Source organism: Pyrus communis, chromosome 14 (genome assembly GCF_041283825.1).
Source record: "Pyrus communis isolate YQ-2024b chromosome 14, ASM4128382v1, whole genome shotgun sequence".
In the NCBI taxonomy this organism is placed as follows: Eukaryota; Viridiplantae; Streptophyta; class Magnoliopsida; order Rosales; family Rosaceae; genus Pyrus; species Pyrus communis.
Window position 1 is genome coordinate 17,374,260 of NC_142578.1, and position 25,888 is coordinate 17,400,147.

Here is a 25,888-nt window from a genome sequence, read left to right on the forward strand (position 1 = left end):
AGGGCCTTGTAGCTTCATGTCCTCAACATCAAATGAAGGAGGAACTTCTCCTTCAATATTTCTATGAGGGCCTCCTTCCTATCGAACGTCAAATGGTTGATGCATCAGCGGGAGGAGCATTGGTGGACAAAACACCAAGGGATGCCAAGATTCTCATAGCCAACCGAGCGCTCAACGCTCAACAATATGAAGGAGTGGGCCAAAGGGAAGCCCCACGGCAACAAAGTGTAAATGAGGTGAGTGCTATTTCTGAAATTCAATCACAACTTGCTAATCTTACTTCTCTTGTTTCTCAGGTTGTGATTGGTCCAAAAGCACAAGAACACCAAGTTTGTGGCGTGTGCTCAATTCAAGGGCATCCATCCGACAAGTGCCCTCAACTAATCGAGAATGGTGGGTGGGAATCTGCCAATGCAATTGGTTTCCAAGGACAAAATCAAAACAACCCATACTCGAACACTTACAATGCCGGATGGAGGGACCATCCAAACTTCAAATGGAGGGAGCCACAACAAGCTGCCCAACAAGGAGGATTTAGGCCAAACCCCCCTGGTTTTTATTCCAAGCCGTATGCACCCCAACAATCCCAACAACCTTCGGCATCATCTCATTCAGGTACGTCTTTGGAAAGTAATCAAGCTATGCAATTACTAACCTCTATTTCGCAGGGGTTGCAAAATCAAAACAACCGGATAGAAAATAACGAGAAGGAGATGATGTATATGAAGAAACAAATAGGGCAGATTTCTGAGTTCCTTGGACAGATTAGAGAGCAAGGAAAGCTTCCTAGCTCAACCACAGTCAATCCAAAGGGAGGATTCGAATCCGCCAAGGCCATCACCCTAAGGGGTGGAAAAGAAGTTGGGACCGAGCCAAACAATCCCAAATCTGCCCAGAAAGTAGATGAAGAGACGACACAACCTGAGGAAGTGTCTAGCTCACCCACGGTAAGGGTGAAAAACCCAATGCCGCAAGCCCCCAATCACCCTAACTCGGCCAAATCAGGTAATTTAAGTTCAAATTCATGTACTTCACGTCCTAATCTGCCCAATGTACCTTTTCCTCGCAGGTTCATGCAAGAAAAAAAGGAAGAAAGCGAGAAGGACATTCTTGAAACGTTCCGGAAGGTGCAAGTGAACATACCGCTTCTCGATGCAATCAAACAGGTTCCAAAGTATGCTAAATTCCTCAAGGACCTATGCAATACAAAGAGAAGAAGGGCAAACAAAGAGGTAGTGAAGGTAAGCGAGAATGTGTCCGCTGTTTTGCAACGTAAACTGCCTACCAAGTGCAAAGACCCCGGTAGTTTCACGATTCCTTGTGTGATTGGACATAATCGTTTTGAACATGCCATGCTTGATTTAGGTGCATCCATAAATGTCATGCCTTATTCTATTTATGCACCTATGAATTTGGGTGAATTAAAACAAGATGGTGTAATTATACAATTGGCCGATCGTTCTAACGCGTATCCAAAAGGAGTTTTGGAAGATGTGCTTGTGCAGGTGAACCATTTAATTTTTCCGGCTGATTTCTACGTCCTAGACATGGAGGATTCAGCCCATTCTACATCTTTGCCGATTCTCCTTGGTAGGCCATTCATGAAGACGGCCCGAACGAAGATTGATGTATACAAAGGCACCTTGACAATGGAATTCGATGGGGAAGTGATTGATTTTAATATTTCTGAAACTATGAGATATCCCGTTGATGACCATTCTTGTTTTTCCATTGATGTTATCGATTCTTTGGCGCAGGTATACCTTGAAGAATTGAACGAGGACGCCCTGGAAACAACCATCACTAAGGCCATAGAGCGCAAAAATGAAGGATTTGGGCCAATGCAAGGCCACGGCAAGGAGGAGGAATTCTTTGCAATGGGTTCTAGTGAAGAAATAATTGAGGTTGTGGCAGCCCTTGAGTCATTGCCACAACAATATGGTAAGGTTCCACTCTCACTTTCAAATTCAGTTTCCACTAAGATGCTGCCTTCTGTTGTTCAGGCACCATCGCTTGAACTTAAGCCGTTGCCGGACCATTTAAAGTATGTGTTTTTGGGAAAAGGCGAAACATTGCCCGTCATCATTTCATCAAGTCTCACGGCAATGGAGGAGGAGAAGCTTGTGAGGGTGCTGCGAGAGCACAAAACGGCCATAGGGTGGACTTTGGCCGACATTAAAGGAATAAGCCCTACCACATGCATGCACCGTATACTTCTTGAGGAGGGGGCTAAACCAACTCGAGAGGCTCAACGCCGTCTCAACCCTCCGATGATGGAAGTGGTGAAGAAGGAAATAATCAAGCTTTTGGATTGCGGAGTGATCTACCCTATCTCCGATAGCCGTTGGGTCTCTCCAGTTCAAGTCGTTCCCAAGAAGTCCGGAGTAACTGTTATCAAGAATGATGAGAATGAGCTCGTGCCTACACGCATTCAGACTGGATGGCGAGTATGTATCGATTACCGGAAGCTAAATGCCATGACTAGGAAAGATCACTTTCCTTTGCCATTCATCGACCAGATGCTCGAAAGGTTAGCCGGTCATGCTTTTTACTGTTTTCTTGATGGATACTCTGGATATAACCAAATTGTGATAGCCCCGGATGATCAAGAGAAGACCACATTCACATGTCCCTTTGGAACATTTGCTTATCGTCGCATGCCATTTGGCTTATGCAACGCACCGGCCACTTTCCAAAGGTGTATGGTAAGTATATTTTCCGATTTTGTTGAAAAGATCATTGAGGTTTTCATGGATGATTTCAGTGTATTTGGGAGTTCATTTGATAATTGCTTGGATAATCTGACCTTAATTTTGAAACGATGTGTTGAAACTAACCTTGTCTTGAATTGGGAGAAATGTCACTTTATGGTGAAACAAGGTATAGTTTTAGGACATATTGTTTCAGGAAAAGGAATTGAAGTAGATAAATCAAAAATAGACCTTGTACGTCACTTACCCTCTCCTACTTCGGTTAAAGAGGTACGTTCGTTTCTTGGCCATGCAGGGTTCTATAGGCGTTTTATCAAGGACTTCTCCAAGATGTCCAACCCTCTTTGCCGATTGCTTCAAAAAGATGTGCCATTCAAGTTTGATGAAGAGTGTAATTCGGCATTTAACCAACTCAAGGAGAAGCTAGTCTCGGCCCCCATTATTGTACCTCCAGATTGGAGCCTTCCGTTCGAGCTCATGTGCGATGCATCCGACTATGCATTAGGAGCTGTTCTAGGACAAAGAAGAGACAAGCGCCCACATGTCATATACTATGCCTCTCGGACTCTCAATGATGCCCAATTGAACTACTCCACGACGGAAAAAGAACTTCTAGCTGTGGTTTTTGCTTTAGATAAATTCCGTTCATATTTAATTGGTACTAAAGTAATCGTTTATTCTGATCATGCAGCTTTGAGGTACTTGCTCACGAAAAAGGAAGCAAAGCCGAGGCTTATCCGTTGGATTCTTCTTCTTCAAGAATTTGATATAGAAATCCGGGATAAGAAAGGAAGCGAGAATGTAGTGGCTGACCATTTAAGCCGAATGATCCACGAGGAGCATGAACATGCCGTACCTATCCCTGAAACTTTTCCCGATGAGCAGCTGCTATCCATTGAGGTAAGTGAACCATGGTATGCAGATTTAGTGAATTACTTGGTGGCTAAACAAATTCCAAATGAACTAAACAAGCACCAACGTGATAAGCTTAAAAATGATGCACGTTTCTATGTTTGGGATGACCCTTATTTGTGGAAGTATTGCTCAGATCAAATTGTACGTAGATGTGTGCATGATTCTGAATTTCACTCAATTCTAAGCTTTTGTCACACATATGCATGTGGTGGTCATTTTGGCACACAACGCACTGCCCTCAAGGTTCTAGAGTGTGGTTTTTATTGGCCGACTATATTTAGGGATGCTAGAACCTTTTGTATGTCTTGTGATCGTTGCCAACGAATGGGTAACATAGGTACCAAGGACCAAATGCCGCAAACCCCTGTCTTTAATGTTGAAATTTTTGATGTTTGGGGCATTGATTTCATGGGCCCTTTCCCTCCATCTTATGGTTTCACTTATATCTTGCTAGCCGTTGATTATGTTTCTAAATGGGTGGAAGCAAAAGCCACCCGTACTAACGATTCTAAGGTGGTTGCAGATTTCGTGAAAACTAACATTTTTGCTAGGTTTGGAATGCCGAGAGTAATCATAAGTGATGGAGGGTCTCACTTTTGCAATCGGACCATTGAGGCGTTGCTAAGAAAGTACCATGTCAACCATAAGGTCTCCACACCTTACCATCCTCAAACAAATGGCCAAGCCGAGGTGTCTAACCGAGAAATCAAACAAATTTTGGAGAAGACCGTTGGACCAACAAGGAGGGATTGGAGCTTACGTTTAGATGATGCACTGTGGGCATATCGTACGGCATACAAAACACCCATTGGGATGTCACCTTTTCGGCTCGTCTATGGTAAGCCATGTCATTTGCCCGTAGAGTTAGAGCACAAGGCACATTGGGCCGTGAAGATTTTCAACATGGACATAGATGCAGCGGGAGTTCATAGGAAGCTCCAATTGAATGAACTTGAGGAGATTCGGAATGAAGCCTATGAGAATGCCCGGATGTACAAAGCCAAGACCAAAGCATTCCATGATAAAATGATTCGAACCAAGACCTTCACAGTTGGGCAGAAAGTGTTACTTTTTAACTCTCGCCTACGTTTGTTTCCTGGTAAGTTGCGTTCTAAATGGATTGGCCCGTTTGTTGTTACTAATGTTTTCCCTCATGGTGCAGTGCAAATCAAAAGTTCAAGGACGCAGCAAGAATTCAAAGTGAATGGGCATCGATTGAAGCCCTATTACGAGATGTTTGAGGAGCATGTCGTGGAGGAGGTACCCCTCCATGCCGTGGAACCTAGTCAAGCTTAAACGGAGGTACCGTTCGGCTGCAAGACGTAAAAGAAAGCGCTTCGTGGGAGGCAACCCATGCATCCGAATAGAGAAGAACTTGGAAACCCCTTTAAGAGACTTATTTTTATTCCTTTCTTTTTCTTTACTGCCTTTACTTTGCTTTCTTTCTCGTATTTGTTTATTTGCTTGCTCTGTTGTGACTTTCTGCTTAAAACATTGAGGACAAAGTTTGATTTAAGTGTGGGGGGGTAAACAATTTGTATTTGCATGAATTTCGTGGGATTTATTCACCTTTCACTTAGAATGTTGTTTCTTGCTGTTTTAAGCGTTTTTAGAGTGTTTTAGTGTGTTTTATAGTGTCTTGGTATAAAACTCCGAAAATTTGATAAAAAATAAAAAAAATAAAAAATAAATAAATAAATAAATAAAAAAATAAATAAAAAAATAAAAAAAAATTTTCTTTTGAAAAACCCAAAAATATGTGTTTTTAGAGTCATTAGAGTCATTTTGGTGTTTGTTTGTGTCTTAGCGCTACTTGGCAGGCAACCCATGCATTCAACAAAGGAAGACTTAGAAAGCACTCCAGATCCAGATTTCTAAAAAAAAAAAAAACTCTTCTCTTTGTTGCTATTTCGTTTCTGCCTTGTTAGGTTGTTTAGTTGTTATTGTTTGTTTGTTTATTAATTGTGTGAGTCTATGATTGTAACATTGAGAAAATGTTTGATTTATTGATAGGCACTGCTAAACAAAGAAAGATGGTGCTTCACAAAGGTTGTTTGCTTGAGGCCCCACTACGTGGCTTTACTCTTGAAGCGGAAGGCGTAGGAACAGAAGGCATCGGAGCGGAAGGCGTAGGAACAGAAGGCATCGGAGCGGAAGGCGTAGGAACAGAAGGCATCGGAGCGGGAGGCATCGAAGATAGAGCATTCCAGGCCTCAATACTTGGCCAAGCGCTGGATGAGCCAGGAAAAAGGTGCCTCTGGAGGAAAGACGAAAACCTTTGACGGTTACTGTGAATCCGACCTTCAGACTCTTGCAGCTCATCAAGCTTCCTCTTCATGCCCGTCGAATAGTTGTTTGCAAGCACGTGCAAACTTCTATTCTCATACTTCAGCTGCTGGATCTCCTGCTTGAGACTTTCCACCTCTGCCATCAATGATTCCACCTGACGGGAGCGGGCAAGCAGGCGTTGGCCCATGTTGGACACAGAACTCGCACACTGAACACTAAGTGCGAGGGACTCTTGAACGGCCAACTCATCGGACCGTCCTGACAGCAGCCTACTATCTTTTGGAGTGAGGAGGTTCCTTGCTACTATTGTAGCTGTTGTGGCGTCCTGCATCACGGAGTCTTCACCTGTGAGAGGACCGTTAGAAGAAAAGAAAGAAGGGCGCCATACGTTACCTTGACGCGGCGCGCCCGTATCACTGCTAAGGCTCAATTCCAAGCTAAGGTTCGATGAGTTTGCCATTTTTCAAAAGTGTTCAAAGAGAAGGGATGGAGTTAAAATTTCAAAGGGCCGGAGACGATGTTCAAGAATGGGAATTCTTCAGAGTGTGTGTGTTGGGGTGATTGATAGCTCTATAAAAAGCCAAGGCGACGCGTCCACCGATTCAAAGAGCCAGATTTTCCGGCGTAATTTAGGCGACGCTTTCTCTGCTTTTCAGAAGGCGCGTTCAACTTTGTCAAAAGATTTCTTCTTTTCAGACAACACGTGGAGGCCATCATCACAACTACACATCTTTAGCCGACAAGCGCAAAGTTCGGCGACGCTTTCTCTGTATTTCAGAAGACGCGTGCAGCTTTGTCAAAAGGAGCCGCATCTGCACTACCACGTGTCGTTCAGAAAGCGAAGGGGCGTCGTTCAGAAATCGAAGGGGCGCCTGCTCAGAAATCGAAGAGGCGTGTTCAGAGATCGAAGAGGCGCCACTATTTCAAAAAGCCAGATTTGCGGGATCAAAACGTTTGTCGACAAAGGTAAAAAGTACCACCACTTGATATTATCTCTATATATGTCGACCTTCGTCTTTTATGGCAGGGTAAACCTGAAGAAAAATGCCCAACTCTCCCTCACCTCTGAGGGCGCACTCCCAGCAAAGCCTTTCGAAAGACTCAATTCTTTCTTCTTCCCCAAAGATGATACCAGATGCCTGGAGTACATATGACCCAGGAGGAAACAGCACAACAAATACATGTGCTAATTCATTCACCGCTTCTTCAAAAGCAAAGGTATCTCATATCATCAAGGTCAAAAGCAAAAGTATCTCATATCATGCTCTTTCCCTGTCTTTTTCTTTGTCCTTGTTCTTACTCGCATGGCAAAGTAAAACAAGCAATCAGCCGGCACTTGGAGTCAGTCTTCCGTTCTGGAGCCAACTGCCTGGAATCTATTCCTGATTGCTTACCTAGCGTTGCTCTCGAGTAGTCATCTTCAACGGTTGATACACTTCCGGAGAAGGGACCACTTCTGCAAAGGGGAGCGAGTAAGGCAAGTGCAAATGATACATTGAAGCATGTGGAGACAAACATAGGCTGAGTTATCCTCCAACCCTTTTCAATACGAATTGGAAAGATTGAACAAAGAAACAGATAAAAGGGATAAGCTCAGACCTTCGGGGGAGACCAAAAGAACCATCCTGCTGCCCAGTTCAAGAAGTAGCACAAAGGAAAATCAACGATGGGCAGAAACCAGTTCAAGAGTAAGCCTGTGGAATCACAAAGATCAAAAGCCTCAATGCAATTACCAAGGAGAAGATGGAATTCACACTCTATAACCAGATTTGCGTCTCTAAACTCTTCTCTTTGTTAATTACATTCTGCCATGTTTAGTATGTTTAAGTGCTTTTTGTGTATTTACTTATGCTTTGTGTGAATCTATGCTTAAAACATTGAGGACAATGTTTGATTTAAGTGTGGGGGGGTAAACAATTTGTATTTGCATGAATTTCGTGGGATTTATTCACCTTTCACTTAGAATGTTGTTTCTTGCTGTTTTAAGCGTTTTTAGAGTGTTTTAGTGTGTTTTATAGTGTCTTGGTATAAAACTCCGAAAATTTGATAAAAAAAAAAAAAAAAAAAAACATTTTTCGAAAAGCCTAAAAAGAGAGTTTTGAGTTGTTTTTGTGTCTTAGGGAACCTTCCAACGTTTGACGAGGATTTGGTTTGTAATTGCATGACTGTTAAAAAGAGTTATAAACATAGAGAAAAGTTTGATTTACTCTTGGTTTATGCTTAGTTATGGTTATAATGTATGACTTCACATGCAATCATAAAAGAAAAATTCGTTTTTGTAACATGCTTGAAGGAAGGAACTCAAACAAACGCTACAACCCTGTGAGACTCGAGCCATTATTTTTTTTGGAGAGTTATTTTCTGTGATTCTTTGTTTTCTAAAGTTGTTGCATGATCTCATTATTCCTTGCTTGGTTACTACTTAGAATGCAATTGTATCATGATAGAACTAAATGCTAGAACTTATATCCGTTTCATTCAAAGCATGACATTGAATTGCATAACATATATCAAGATGAAGTTGTGTAGTTGCCACCATAACCAAATAGCCTTACTTCCCATATTTCGTATTTATTGTAAGTTTTAACCCCGTTGAGCCTCGTTTAGCCTTTATTCTTTGTTAACCCACATCACCCCTTACCTAGCCTAGAGTAGGACTTTCCTATACCCTTGTTCTTAAAGTATAGTGAGCATGACTTAAATGAATTCCTTTTGAGTTACATTATGCAAGAAAATGAGTGTGGGGGAGTAAAAGTTTGTTCTTACGTTTATATGTATGTTTTGAGATTCATAAAAAAAAAAAAAAAAAAAAAAAAAAAAAAAAAAAAAAAGTGAAAATAAGTAAGAATGAACTCACGAGCGTTGATGGTTGAAGAAAGGGTCCAAAAAGTTGAATATGACCCTAAGTTTTGTGTGACTTTCCCTTGGGTGTTCAAAGTTGAATTCTGCGTTCTTAAGGGAATTCTAAGTGCCTAATTCAATACTTTGCTCGCTATTTCTTTAAGAACCTTTGTTTTCCATATACCTTCTTTGTTAGCCAAACACCTTTAGCCCCGTTACACCCCTTTAACTTCTATCTTGATCGTTATGTGTTTAATAATGTGGAGTTTGGAATTGATATGAGCTTATGGAATCACTGGTTCTCATTCTAAGTAGTAGCATTCCATTCATGAGATCATATTCATGTCGTTATCGTAAATCCAGAAAATGCTTTCCTTGTTATAACATATGTGAGTGTTCGTCTACATGTTTACATCAATCTTCTCACATATAACTAGTGTAGGGTGTGTAGTCAGAAAATCTATGTGAAAATAGAGTGCATTCTAGTAAGGAATTGAGGGAATTCTCTAAGGCATGTTACTACATTCAAAACATGGTTTTAAATGCTTAATTGTGAACTAGTATGTGGTGACTATGAATAAGAATGTACTTAAGTGTAAAGATGGCTAAAATCTGTGGGAATAATGATTTTTAACTTGTCATGTGCTTTGGAAATCCCTGAGACGTTTGTTGGAAGGTTTAGGTTGTGTTTTACTTGTTCGTTTTGTTTTGTTTCTGGTTTCTTTTGTTTTGTTTTGCTCGAGGACTAGCAAAAGATAAGTGTGGGGGTATTTGATAGGAGCATATTCATGCGACTTAAATGGCTTGTTCTCGTGCATTTACGTTATGTTTCTTTAGTTATTTTAGTACTTTAAGCTATTTTCGTGTGTTTGTAGGTCGAAAGGGCTAAAGGAGCAAAAAGATGCATTTTGGAGACTTTTGGAGCACTTTTGGGCTAAGGATGGAAAGCTTATGCTTGGAGCCAAAGTGTTGGACGAAATTGAAAACCTAATTGAAGACCAAAGTGTTGGAACCTTGTTCCCTTTAGTTTGAGGATATTTAAACCTTTCCTATATCCTTAGTCGTGCATAACATTCCAACATTCCACTCCTTCATTCACCACTTATCATATCATACACTTATCTTATCATCACCACATATCATATATTTATTACTTATCATATCATTCATTCATCTACATATCAATAACCACTTATCTTATCACTCAACATATCATTCACTTATCACTTATCTTATCATTCACTTACCACTCAACATATCACTCAACATATCATACACTTATCACTCATCACACTTCATCATTATACCACCATTCATTCTTTAAAACACATGCACATTCACACACACTTCACACAAACAACATTCACATGCAAACACAAGCTTTAACCAACAAACAAAACAGCCAACACATGCACCAAAACACCTTTGCCGTGGCCTTCACTCCCCCTTGCATTTTCAGCCATTCCACTTCATCATTACACCACCTTCTCCATCTTTAATCACATGCACCACCAATTCAACACATGCACTTGTTCCTCCATTAAATCAACCACATTCATCACCAAAGAACCCTTGTGCCGTGAGTTCCATTGCATTTCCAGCATCTTCACATGCATTCCCTTCACATTCACCCACATGCACATTCAATCATTCACTCATGCACCCTTTATTCTTCATCATTCAAGCCATGCACATTTAATCATTCATTTCCAAACTCAATGCCGTGGCTTTCCCATTCCATTTTCAGCACCAAAACAGCATTCACATGCAATTCCACAAACATTGTCGTGGCCTACTCACAATTCCAGCATCTTCACATGTCTTTCTAGCTTTCCCTTTTATTTCCACCACTCATTCTTCATCATTTCAGCCACCTACATGCATTAATTATTAAACTCTTCATCATTGCATCCAGAAAATGAGCAAGAAAGCTTCCCAAACACATGCATACATACACCATTTTCAGCACACACATGCAAATCCATCCATGCCGTGGGTTCCCTTTGCTCCCCTTTGTGCAATTCCAGTTTTCACATGTGTCCTAGCTGTTTTTCCATCATTCCTCCACACAAATGCTTAAACAAACAGCCATATGTTCCCTCCACTACCCCTATAAATACCCTAGCATTCATTCATTCATCACATCTCATATCTCATTCACACACAACACCCCTCAAACACTTCCATTCTTTCCCTAACCGTGAGTTTCCCTTTCTCCTTCATTCTTCCATCTCCAACCACTCCCTACTCCATTCCACATACACCTAAAGCCCTTAAGCTCACCTTAGATCTTGTGCTACAACAACGAGGAAGAAAAGAGTGCTTAAACGTTCATACAATTCAAGTTTGAGTTGTTGGAATGTTTAGGTGTTTCTTTGATTTCAAAGTTTAAATTTAATTCTCTTTGTTTTGTACGTATGAGAAGGGAAGAGAAGAGTGCCTAAACGTTCATACAATTCACGTTTGAGTTGTTGGAATGTTTAGGTGTTTCTTTGATTTCAAAGTTATGAGGAACTAAACCCCCCTTTAGCTAGGGGGTGATTCAAAATACATGTTTATGCTTGCAATATGAATTGATTACTTTTGGTTGGAATTTCATAAGTTGTGGATTCAATTTGTTTAACCGTTTGAATGAATATGACGCTAGAATATAAGTGAGTTTCACCTAATAGTTACGAACTTATATTCACAAGTAGTGGAGGTTGCTTATAAACAATCGCGTTAAACGAATTCTTGGCATAAGTTTCATGCGTAATCCATAGTAACGAATGCCTCGTCAATGTTTATGATTTCCGTTGAACTTAATGATCTTTGTTGAATGTCTCTATCATGCGTATTCCATAGTTAGGGACTTTGATTAAGAATAATTTGGTTGTAATGCGTATTCCATTCAATCCAACGAATCTAGGGAAATCTAAAAGTTAATTTAAACGGACCTAATTAACTTGGAGCATTGAGTTTCATAATTTATCGAAAGACCAACCGAAAATCAATCTTGTATGCAAGTGTAACATGTGTGGAGAAAAACCCCTTAGCTATTCCATCATCCATATTTTTATCACATTCATATTTACATTTTGCCTTTAATTATATTCTGTCTTTTTAATTTAATATCATCCAACCACAATTCCCCCCCCCTATTTTGTTAAGTCTTAATCATTCGTATTTGTTTTATTTTTTTTTTAAGCTTTTGGAGTCATAAACAATTGCAAATTCGTCTAAATCAAGTTCTAGCTTCTATTTGAGTCAATTTGATTGTTTTAGACAATTTGAGTTTTTCAAAGCCATTCTGAGTCATAGTAGTCTTGTTAAGAGTATTTTAATTTAGTTTTTATGTTTTTAAGTCAATTTAGAAGGTTTTAGCAAACCCTCCTAATCCCCGGTCTAGAACGATCCCTCACTTATCCATTCTACTACAATTGTCAAACGAGGGTTTAATTTGAGTGTCAAGTAATTCTCGCATCAGATTTCCAATGCAACATCACATATTAAAGATCACCACTCACATGGATTTTAGTTATCCCTACCCTCAAGTACATACTTAATCGTAGTCACTACTCACTAGCTCCCATTTAATCAATTAAAACATGATTTTGAATGTAGTAACATGTCTTAGAGAATTCCCTTAATTCCTTACCGGATATACTCTCTATTTTCACATAGATTTTCTGACTACACTCCCTACACTAGGTATATGTGAGAGGATTGATGTAAACATGTAGACTAATACTCACTTATGCATAATCAATGAAGGCACTTTCTGGAATTATTAACATGAATATATATGATCTCATGAATGAATGTCACTACTTGGACGCGAGAACCAGGGATACCATATGCTCATACCAATTTTAAACTCCACATATTGAAACACATAACAATCAAGCTAGAAGTCTAAGGTTTGTAACGGGGCTCACGTATTGGCTAACAAAGAAAGGTAAGGATAAACAAAAGTTCTTAAAGCAATAGTAAGCAATGTAATGAAATAAACACTTAGAATTCACTTTTGAATGCAAAATCAACTTTGAACACCAAGGGAAACTTCACACAATACTTAGGGCCATATTCAAACTTTTGGACCATTTCTTCAACAATCAACACTTGTGAGTTAATTCATTTTCAACTCTTTTTCTTTCTTTTTCACGTTTTTCTTTCTTTCTTTTTTTTCGTGCCCTGTTCTTTGGCACACAAATCATACATTCTCCTAGATTCCCACGAAAAACACCTTCCCCCACACTTGTTTTTCTGCAATTTTTAGATCAAAAGGGATTCCCTCTAAGTCATGCTTCACTATACTTTAAGAACAAGGGTATGGATAGTCCTATTCTAGGCTAGGTAAGGATAATGTGGTTAACAAAGAAAATAGGCTACTAAGGCTCAAAGGGGTTAAACCTACACTACATATGCATAGGGTAAGGCTTTTTGGCTCTGGTTTTAACTAAACAACTTCATCTTGTTATATGTTATGCAATCAATATCATGCTTTGAATGAAATGGCATGAGTTCTCGTATTTGGAACTATAGTGATGAAACGCATTCTAATTAGCAACCAAGCAAAGAATAATGAGATCATGCAACGACTTTAGAAAACAAAAACTTCACAGATTAATAACTCTCCAAATAAAGTTTAGGCTCAAGTCTCTCAGGGTTGTAGCGTTAGTTTGAGTTTCTTCCTTCAAGCATATTACAAAAACTGACTTTTTTTTCTTTGTGATTACATGTGAATTTGTAAATGATAACTACAACTAAGCATAAACTAAAGAGTAAATCAAACTTCCATCCATATTTGTAACTTTCTTTAATAGTCATGCAATTAAAAACCAAATCATCATCATTGTGTTGGAAGGTACCCTAAGACACACACAAACACAAAAACAAAAACGACTCCAAAAACAATCCTTTTTGGGTTTTTAAACAATCTTTTTCGATTTTTTTTTTAATTTTCGGATTTTCTATTTAAGACACATAAAAACACTTCAAACACACTAAAAACACTTAAAAATAGTGAATAACAACTTTAGAAGTGATAGGTGATAAAATCCCACGAAAATCAATGAAAAATCATTTGTCCCCCCCCTCCCCCAAAAAACACTTAAACCAAACATTGTCCTCAATGTTTTAAGCATAGACTCACAAACAAACAAACAAATAACACAACTAACAAACATGACAATCATGGCAAAGTAAAAGCAATAAAGACTAGGGTTTAGGAACGCAAATTTGGTTGTGGAGTGTTGGAGATTCCTAGGTCTTCTTTATTTGAGTGGGTTGCCTCCCAAGAAGCGCTTGCTTTAACGTCTTTCAGCCGGACAATATCTCATTTTAAACTTCATTGGAGCCCACGGTATGGAGGGGTATCTCCTCCACTACATGCTTCTCAAAGGGGTCATAGTATGGCTTCAACTAATGTCCATTGACTTTGAATTCGTTTTTGGTCTTTAAACTTTGAATATGAACTGAGGAAAGACATTAGTAATAACAAAAAGACCAATCCACTTAGAACGTAACTTACCTGGAAACAATCGCAAGCGAGAATTGAAGAGTAGCACTTTCTACCCAATTGAGAATGTCTTGTTCCGAATCAACTTGTCATGGAATGCCTTTGTTTTCTCCTTGTAAATTCGAGCATTCTCATAAGCTTCATTCTTTATTTCCTCAAGCTCATTCAATTGAAGCTTCATATGGATTCCAGCGACATCAATGTCCATATTGAAAGTTTTGATGGCCCAATGTGCTTTGTGCTCTAATTCAATGGGAAGATGACATGGTTTCCCATAGATGAGCCAAAATGGGGACATCCTAATTGGTGTTTTGTAGGCTATACGATATGCCCACAATGCATCATTTAAACATAAGCTTCAATCCTTCCGATTTGGCCCAACGGTCTTCTCCAAAATCTGTTTGACTTCTCGATTAGAAACTTCGGCTTGCCCACTTATTTGAGGATGATAAGGTGTCGTCACCTTATGTGTGACATTATACTTCTTGAGCAACGCCTCAATGGTTCGATTGCAAAAATGGGAGCCCCTATCACTTATAAGAACCCTTGGCATTCCAAATCTTGCAAATATGTTAGTTTTCACAAATTCTGCAGCCACTTTGGAATCATTAGTACGGGTGGCTTTTGCTTCCACTCATTTCGAAACATAATCAACCGCAAGTAAAATATAAACAAAACCATGAGATGAAGGAAAATGACCCATAAAATCAATACCCCAAACATCAAAAATTTCAACCACAAAGATGGGGGCTTGCAGCATTAAGTTCTAGCATCCTTAAAGCTAGTAGGCCAGTAAAAACCACATTCAAGTACTTTACGTGCAGTCCTTTGAGTGCCAAAGTGACCTCCACATGCATAAGTGTGACAAAAAGTTAAAATTGAATTAAATTCCAATTCATGAACACACCTACGAATGAATTGGTTAGCGCAATATTTCCACAAATAAGGATCATCCCACACATAAAACCGAGCCTCCTTTTTAAGTTTATCACGTTGGTGCTTATTTAGGTTGCTTGGAACTTGTTTAGACACTAAATAATTCACTAAATCGGCATACCATGGCTCACTTACCTCAATGGACAGCAGCTGCTCATCTAGGAATGTCTTTGGGATAGGCACGGTATCTTCTTCATGCACCATACGGCTCAAGTGGTCAGCCACCACGTTTTCACTTCCTTTATTAACCTGGATTTCGATATCGAACTCTTGAAGTAGAAGCATCCAGTGAATAAGCCTTGGTTTGGCCTCCTTCTTGGTGAGTAAATACTTTAACGCTGCATGATCAGTGTAAATTATAACTTTAGTGCCAAGTAAATAAAAGTGAAACTTATCTAAAGCAAAAACAACAACAAGAAGTTCTTTTTCCGTTGTGGAGTAGTTCAATTGGGCATCATTCAAGGTCTGGGATGCATAATAGATGACATGTGGCTGCTTGTTCTTCCTTTGGCCTAAAACAGCTTCTAATGCATAATCTGAGGCATCGCACAAAAGCTCAAAAGGAAGGCTTCAATCTGGTGAAACAATGATGGGGGGCCGAAGTGAGCATCTCTTTGAGGTGTTTGAAGGCCTTCTCACATTCCTCATCGAACCTGAATGAGACATCTTTTTGGAGAAGTCGGTAAAGGAGGTTGGAAATCGTTGAAAAGTCCTTGATGAATCATCTATAGAATCCTGCATATCCAAGAAAAGAACAAACCTCTTTAACCGAAGTAGGAGAGGGTGAGTAGCGTAGAAGATCTATTTTTGATCTATCAACCTCAATACCCTTGGCCGAAATTATATGCCCTAGAACTATGCCTTGTTTTACCATGAAATGACATTTTTCCCAATTTAAAACAAGGTTAATTTCAATGCATCGTTTCAAGATTAAAGTGAGATTATGTAAACAATCATCAAACGAATCACCAAATACACTAAAATCATCCATGAAAACTTCAATAATCTTCTCCACAAAATCTAAAAATATACTTACCATGCATCTTTGAAAGGTGGCAGGTGCATTGCATAAACTGAATGGCATGCGACGATAGGCAAAAATACCAAAGGGACACGTGAAAGTGGTATTTTCTTGGTCATCCGGAGCTATGAAAATTTGATTATATCCCGAATAACCATCAAGAAAATAATAAAAAGAATGACCGGCTAACCTTTCAAGCATTTGATCAATGAACGGCAAAGGGAAGTGATTCTTACTTATGGTGGCATTGAGCTTCCTATAATCAATGCAAACTCTCCAACCTGTTTAAATACGTGTTGGCACAAGCTCATTCTCGGCATTCTTCACCACCGTCACTCCGGATTTCTTTGGCACAACTTGAACTGGTGAAACCCAACGGCTATCCGAGATTGGATAAATCACTCCACAATCAAGTAATTTGATAATCTCTTTCTTCACAACTTCCATCATTGAAGGGTTAAGTCGACGTTGAGCCTCTCGAGTTGGTTTAGCCCCCTCTTCTAAATGTATGCGATGCATGCAAGTTGTAGGGCTAATTCCCTTAATGTCAGCCAAGGTCCATTCTATGGCTGTTTTGTGCTCTTTCAACACTCAAACCAATTTCTCCTCCTCCATTGCCGTGAATGATGAAGAAACAATGACGGGCTACGTTTCTTTGTCTCCCAAATAGACATATTTCAAATGACTTGGCAATGGTTTAAGTTCAAGAATGGATGCCTGAATCACTGAAGGTAATAACTTGTTAGTAGAAACGGGAATTGAAATTGAGATTGGGGGCTTACCTTGATATTGTGGCGATGACTCAAGTGCAGCCACCATCTCGCCAACTTCATCATTATGCACGGCCAGATTGGGTTTTAAGCCCAATCCCTTGGTAATTGTTGTTTCAAGGGGATCTTTGTCCAACGAATCAAGATAGTCCTGCGCCAATGAATCAAATACATCAATAGAAAAATAAGAATGATCATCTTTAGGATATTTAATAGTTTCAGAAAGATTGAAATCAATACCTTCTTTATCAAATTCCATCGTTAAAGTCCCTTTGAACACATCGATCTTGGTGCGGGCTATTTTCATGAAAGGTCTCCCAAGTAGGATCGGCAATGGTGGAGAATGGGTTGAATCTTCCATGTCAAGCATGTAAAAGTCTGCTAGAAAGATCAATTTGTTAACCTGCACCAAAACATCTTCCAAAACTCCTTTTGGATAGGTATTAGAACAATCGGCCAATTGGATAATCACACCATTGTTTTTAAGCTCTCCTAAGTTCATAGATGCATAAATTGAGTAAGGCATGACATTAATTGAAGCTCCTAAGTCTAGCATAGCATGTTCAAACTTAGTATTGCCAATAATACAAGGAATTGTAAAACTACCCGGATCTTTGCATTTAGGTGGTAGTTTCTTTGTAACACCACAGAAACATTCTCACTTACCTGGACCACCTTCTTGTTCGAAATCCTCTTCCTTGTTGTGCAAAGCTCTTTCAAGAATTTAGCATACTTAGGAACTTGCTTTGCATCAAGGAGCAGGATATTGACTTGAATTTTCCTAAAGGTTTCCAGAATGTCTTTCTCATTCTCTTCTTTCTTTGATTCCTTAAACCTACTAGGAAAGGGCACATTTAGTGGAATAGAACTAGAAGAATTTGAATTTGGACTTACCTTGGTGGTTTGGGACGGTTTTGGTGCACTAGGGGGCTGCGGCAAGGTTTTGGCTTCCTTTGTCGTGGCCTTTGCTCCCTGTTCTTCTTCTTGCAGCAACTTTTCCTCCTCTTGGCTTGTTTTGGACGGTTTTGGGGTGGTTCCAACCTCCTTACCACTTCTCAATGTGATTGCCTTGGCGGTTTCAAAACCTCCATTCGGATTGACAATTGTTGAACTAGGCAATTTACCTTCCTCTCTGAATTGGCCCGTGAATTCCGCCATTTGCCCCATTTGCTTCTTCAATTCTCCCATATCCTTGGCTTGATTTTGATAGCCCTGTGACAAGGTAGTTAGTAATTGAAGAACATTATCATTATGCATTGACAAACTAAAATTTTGTTGGGTAGGTTGTGATTGAGGTTGAGATTGTGTGAATGGCTTTTGATATATCCCAGGAGGTGGTGGACGAAATCCTCTTTGTTGTTAAGGTTGTTGAGGCTCTCTCCACTTAAAATTTGGATGGTCTTTCCATCCCGGATTGTATGTATTTGAGTATGGATCATTCCTTTGCTGATTTTGGCCTTAAAAACCTATGGCATTGGTATTTTCCCATCCTCCATTCTCTATCAATTGAGGGCATTGATCATTAAGGTGTCCTTGCATAAAGCACACGCCAAACACATTTGGTGTAATTCCTTGCACCTTGCATCCTTCGGCAACCTGAGATACAAGCATAGTGAGGTTAGCTAATTGAGATTGAATTTCAGCTATTAAACTTACCTCATGGACTTACTGCCGTGGGGTGTCTCTTTGTACAACACCTTCGTATTGTTGTGCATTCAAGGCTCGATTTGCAATTAAGACCTTGGCAGCCACCGGTGTTTTGTCAACCAAAGCACCCCCTGCCGAGGCATCTAGCATTTATCTCTCAATTGGAAGGAGTCCTTCGTAGAAATATTGAATTAAAAGTTCTTCCTTCATTTGATGTTGAGGGCGTGATGCAACTAGAGTCTTGAAACGTTCATAATACGTTGGAAAAGACTCCCTTTGGTTTTGTTGAATGCCACTAATTTTCTTCCTCAAAAGAATCACTCTTGACGTTGGGAAGAATTTCCCTAAGAATGCCTACTTCATGCTTTCCCAAGAAGTGACGGTTCTAGGTGCCAATTTGTATAGCCAATCTTTAGCCTTTTCCAAAAGAGAGAATGGAAAGGCTTTCATCTTCAAAATGTTCCCATCGACGTTGATGGGTGTCATGCTTGAACATACCACTTCAAACTCCTTAAGATGCTTGTTTGGATCTTCCATGGATAGCCCATGGTATTTAGGAATGTGATGCAACAAGCTAGACTTTAATTCGAACTCATCGGTCTTGCCTTGAGCTGCCATAGGATATTGAATGCATAAAGGCACAACATTGTCTAATCCCGAGGCCGAAAGTTCTTTGATTGTTCGATTGCCTGCTGCCATGCTTTCTTCTTCTTCAAATTCAGATTCGGACTCTGAACTTGAACTAGGCGGATTAGGTTCTGGTTGCTTCCTCTTTCTTCTCAAAGTTCATTCAAAATCGTCGTCAAAATCCAATATGTTTGCACGAATAGGTTGAGAACGACGAGTCATAAACTAGTACCTGAAACAAAGAACAAAAACAAACCAGCAACCACTTTAAAGGGGCTCGGCAACCACAAACAAAAAGACACAAAGAAACACACTACACACTTTGACACGACACAAACAAAAGGGATTAGCAAGTTTGCTAATCCCTGGCAACGACGCCAAAATTTGATGTGAAAATTAACTTGACACACAAATTAAACCCTATTTGTGACAATTGTAGTATATATGCAAGTAGGGATCGTTCTAGACCGGGGATTAACTAGGGATGCTAATCAACATAAATAAGACTAAAAAACACGAAACTAGACTCTATAGACTCAAAACTAACTTAAAACACTCAAAACAGCAACACACAATAAAAAAGACTCAATTTTAGACCTAACAAGTGATTTGGACGAAAATAAAACTTAATTGACGCAAAAGACTAAAAGAAAACAGATTTTGACTCAAATAACAAGACTAAATGAAAGGGGGATTGTTTTTGACGAATTTAAAACTTAAAACAAAAACTTTGCATAAAACACTTTGTGAAAACAAATTTGGGTGAATTAAATGGGTGAAAGGCTAGTTAGAGGGTCCTTCTCCACACATGACATATGCATACAAACCAATTTCCAGTTATTATTCCTTTAGACTATGAATGGCAATGCCCCAAATTAACCGGGATAGCACAACTTAACTTTCAGATTTTCCTTAATTCATTGAATTGGATGGGATATGCATCACAACCAAAGTATCCTTCTCAAGTTCCCTGACTATGAAAAGCATGATAGAAAATCATATCAAAGGTCATTAAGTTCTTTGAAAACCATAAGCATTGACAAGGCATTCGTAACTATGAAAAGCATGATACTCATACCAAGGATTTACTTAACACAATCATGACCAGTGGCTTCCATTACTTGTGAATATAAGTTTATAATGATTAGGTGAAACTCCCTTATACTCTAGCATCAAATTCATGCATGTAAATTAAGTGTCAACCCTCAATCAACATACATAAACAAGTTTTGATAACTTCATATAAGCAAATCACATTCAAGGCTTAAGAAACAATAACTAGATGTAATCAATTCATATAAAACACATAATCATGGCTTCGAATTCACCTCTAACTAAAATGAAATTAGTTCCACATGTTCATCATAATTGAAAACCAAATTAACATAAACATTGAACTAAAACTAAGGATAGAAAGAACCAAGAAACGCTCCACACTCCAATGGCATGCACGGTACTCCCTTTGAATCGCAGATTGCACAAGTCCTCTTCTCCTTCCTTCCTTGCTTGCGACACTAGGGTGATGTGGTGTGAATTATGGTATTTGATGGATGAATGTATGAATGAGTGAATGAGTGAATGGATGGTATATTTTTTGCGGTATAAGCATGTATATATATATATATATATATATGTTACATGGCTTAAACCCTAGGGAAATCAGATTAGGGTGTGGTAGAAATCAGGTGGGAAAAGGTTTGCACAATCCTAGGGGAAAAGGACTAGGGTTCCACGGCAAAGACCAAAGAAGAAAGGGAAAATGATTACAGATTCCAGAGCTTCTAGAAGAGGGAGAGGCACCACCTTTCTAGGGATTCTAGAAACAATGTGTTTTGTGGCAGAAATTGGACTTCTAGAAGGGATAAAGGGTGCGGCACCTACTTAGGAACAGATAGGGTGTTCTGGAACCACATATCTAGGTGTTCTAATGTGAAATTAAGTCCTCTTTGCAGCTAGAATTAAGGTAGAACAAGATTAGGTTAGGATAAGATAAGATAAGGTTGGATAAGATAGGATTGGATAGGATAAGGTTGGATAATGTTCCTTATTTCTTGCTCTTTCCTTATCTTCTTTGTCTTTGAACTTGTTTCTCCTCATTTGTAACATGTTCTTAGCCTCTCTTGACTTCAATTTCGTCCATCAATCTTGCTCCAAATGCAAAGCTATCCATTCCATACCCAAAACTGCTCCAAATGGCTCCAAAATGCACTTTCTTGCCAACTTTGCCAATAGGACCTACAAACACACGAAAATAGCTTAAAACACTATAATAAATAGTAATTAGCTAACAAAATGCAAGGAAACAACATAACTAAGTAGCATAAATATGCTCCTATCAATACTTGTTTGAAATGTTTAAAAAGATTGAAATGAATTTAGAATGACACCAAAAACTTGCATTTGGCGAGAATCGAACGTAAAACCTGTCACTTACAAGTAAAGAAAAATGCTACCAGACCGTAGTACTAAGTGGCCAATATGATAAAGTATTTAGATATATAAATTCCTCTTCACATGAGAATTCATTATTTCATCAAAATGCATGATTTTATTATTTCATTAGAATGCTTGATACTAATCAACGTGGTCTCGTGTAAGTCGCTCTCTTTTCTTACTCCACAGTCCACCCAGTCCCACAGGAGCCATACGGCTCATACTCATTAAACTTGGTCCCCTTTTTTAAATGAAATACAAAAAACTGAAAGAAAACCTGTTTACAAGCATTACTGCTCTCTGCTATGCTGTCAATGGGTGCTTTGCTGTGTTTTCTCAAGCAGAAAACTAAAGGTCCAAAGCAAGCAAAACACATCACCAGACTCTCCCTTCTCTCTATATATTCCTTCTAAATTGCATCTTCATCATAAGTTTAAACACATTTTAAACTGGAAAGATAGGCAAGCAGGTTCATTCATATGGAATGCTCATGTGGTTCGCACAATTAGCAATAAGTTTGGTTCGGGCAATATTGGCCACTCCTGAATACAACCAGAACGAATCTCAAAATTTGCATCACTCACTCATGTCCTCAATTCCATCAAAATCACTAACACCATCAAGGGTGCCATCAGGTTCCTCTTCCTCTTCATCAGATCCCTCTTCGTCGCTTGTATAGGACTCGTCAATAAGGAGACTTATTGTCACATTCTCATCAACATGGTCAATTACCTATTCAGAAAGCTTGCATTAACTAGGTATTCAATAATATTTCACTTGCCACAAACTTCACTAACACCTGTGCTCTTACCCCTGTATAATGCACGTCCAAGACACTTGATAGTTGAAGAATGGAAAGTTGAAACTCTGGACTCAATGAGTTGCATACCCATTAAGATTCAATGAAAAAAAAAAGAACTACCAGGATTTCTTACGACAAAGAGGATCAGAAATCCGAAAACCAAATAGTAATATAAACCGCACATGAACATGCCATTCCCAAAGATGATTCTTATAACAAGTTTCTTACTTGATATATGGAGTTCAAGGCACTCAAAGAAGATTCTTGGGACACTATACCACTTGGGTGTTGAAGAAGTAAACTTCGAAGCCATGGAAGCGCAGATGCCAAAATTGCACCCCTGTAGTAGAAAATAAAGCGTACAAATCCATTAGCTATACCAAGAGATCATCTAGCATATACAGCGTACCGCTAGATATCTTACCTCAACTGAATGATACAAATGAGAGATTGTAAGAGCTTCAAACACCAGATGGATTCAGCAGTGAGAAAGACTTTGCAATAACCTAAAACACCAGTTGTATAATCCACATTAATAGTTATCGTCATGCTTCAGTATTATATAATCAATACGAACTACGAAAGCTATTACCTTCTCATTTTGGGTGTATAATCTAATAAAAGGGCATAGTCATCGGCATGTAGTGCTTGCTTGAGTAAAATATAAACTGAGTCTGCACTTGGAGGCTTTGGATCTAGAGAAGATTCCTTTTTATCATGGCTCTCCGGTCTTTCATTGTCTAATAATTCTAAACTTTCTTGTTTTTCTCCCATAGTTGGTTCATTCAAATCATCGTCAACAAGAACTACATCTGAAGCCTCCCCATGACCTAGATGAATTAAGGTAAATGTATCAACATACAAATGCTCAAGATTTTTGTTTTGTTCACGAACCATTGTTTATCTAACTAAATTAAATAATTTGAAACAATTAAGAAAGCATGTAATAACAATTGTGCTATAGTAATCTGAATTTCGATACCACGGAACCAGTAGTATCCTTTCCTATTTCACGTTTGTTTATCCCCATCTTGAACTGGATGCGGTTGAGGACAGATAGTAGTTCCAAATCTCAAATGGTGATTCTTGTTCTGTCTCAAGTATAGGAAACTCTTTCCAATTTCAAGGATGTCTTTGAGAGTTGGAGGATTCAAATCCATTGTTGGTGCACGTTTCTTACTGCCCTTTTTACTCATGATTGAGGGACCTTCTGGTTCTAATACCAAATCATGAACATCAGTGAGAAACCATAGAAAGTTTCAGATAGAATCTATTAAGCAGACAAATGCTAAAGAAGTGCTTCCACATTAGCTGATTAGTGATTTATTATCACACAAAACAAAAAAACATTTAAATCGTTCAAAGTTGATGATCCTCCGTGCTAAGCATTCAATCAAATAACCCTGTAATAACAAGTACAACACCAATATCAACTGATACACAGCGGGGAAAAGAAACACTTGTTCAGCTGCTTAAAAAATAGGGGTTCCAAAGAAAAACTTGTTCAAATATATATGTGTTTGGACCCGATTTTACATTTTCGACCTAAGTGATCGAAGCCATCGGATGATTATGAAAATTAAGAGATTTTTCTTGGAATTACTATTAATTTTAATCATAGTAATTATCTTGAAAATATCCTTAAAGCTTGCAGAGATACTCGTGGGATTCTTTTTCAGATTATCAAGAGTTTTATTGGATCATGGAGAAATTAAAAGAGACTGCATAGTTGGCTGCTTGCTAACCATTTGCAATTAATGCAGCAGTAAGGAGAGTTTTGTGCAGCTTGGTATCTAGTTAGTTGCATGGGTTCCATATTTGAATGGATGCGCATGCAGAACCACGTGGAACAATCGGATAAAGGTGAAGTAAAAATGGTGATGTGCTTGAAAGATGATTCTACACGTGGTGGTGATAAGATGGCAACAATTATCTTGCTGATTATGCTAAATGATTTAGCATATTGGCATAAGCTTTTGCATCGTGGTTCAACATGTGGTTGTTCATGGAGCCCGATTCACTCAACATAGATATTTGGGATAATTAGCAATAAGAAGTCTAAGTCGGCTTAGGCTTTTGAGAGTTTGAGTCTCAGTTGGTTTCTATGAAATCATCAAGGCCACACCAAGTGGGATCATGCATATTTGAGAGAATATTCCTATTATTTCGTAACTTATGACAGTAATCCTACGGTTACCGGTGAATTATAAATACAGAGGTAGTGACAACATTCAGACTCCGAATGGAGTTGTGCTGGCCGCCACCTGGAAGTTGGCGAAGCCATAAAGTGTAGTGATGTGGAAAATGTGAATAAATTTAAACCTAAAAGTGCCTAAATACAAGAGTGCGATGTGAGCGGAAATGAACCCATTTCACACGTGACGTCACAGCATAAGTAAAGTATATTAGAGTGGATTGAAAATCATACCATCGAAGGTAATCTCCAATACCAAGATTTGCCACGAATCCTCGTTGATATGAAAACTTTGATACTAGAACCTAGAGGGATAAAAAATAAGAGTGAGTGGGCCTGAAAATAACGCTTTAATATAGACCTTCTAAACATTATAATCCCTCGCTATAATACCTATATATTTTCCAGGAAATCATACTACGTATAAGTATGAAATCAAATGTAAATCAACAGTAAATCCAGGAATATTCCAAATCACTACATATCGGCAGCAATATATAAAAAAAATCAGGAGCTCATCAATCTATGATAACACACGAGTCAAAGTTGCCTAACGCAACCTGTACGACTCATATATCAATCTATGAAAACACATGAGTCAGAGTTGTGTAATGCAACCTGTACGACTCATAGGCAACTTGTACAACAGTGTCGGAGTTGCCTAGCATTGCAACCTGTACGACAATATTGGAGTTGCCTAGTATTGTAACCTGTACGACAATGTCAGAGTTGCCTATTATTGCAACCTGTACGACAGTGTCGGAGTTATCTATTATTACAACCTGTACAACAGTGTCGGAGTTGCCTATCGCAGCCTGTACGACAGTGTTGAAGTTGCATAAAACATAAATATAGTCAAGCCATAACTCAATCATTTCAAATAACACCATAAACTCACCTGAACTTACGTACGCGTCCCGCGTTCACCTTAGCACTTCCAAGCATTCACAACAATTATGTGCAGGTAATATGCATATGGATATGCCATGATGCAATCTAAAACTCAACCATATCATAGTATTTTAAAATATATATTAACATGGCATAAAATGCATAAATCAATTTAAAAGCATTTGTGGAACTACCAATCATATATATACTATAAAAATGAAAAGACCCACTCACTTGAGGTCTGCACAACAACTCCCTAGCACGAATATCGAGGCGTCACGAACGATCGTTGCCTAGAACAAATATTCAGT

At 38.9% G+C, this 25,888-nt stretch overlaps 1 pseudogene; it reads right to left on the minus strand.

Moving 5' to 3' along the window:
- Positions 1-22,266: 22,266 nt before the first annotated feature.
- LOC137712193 (uncharacterized) lies at positions 22,267-23,688 on the minus strand (annotated as a pseudogene).
- Positions 23,689-25,888: the final 2,200 nt, after the last annotated feature.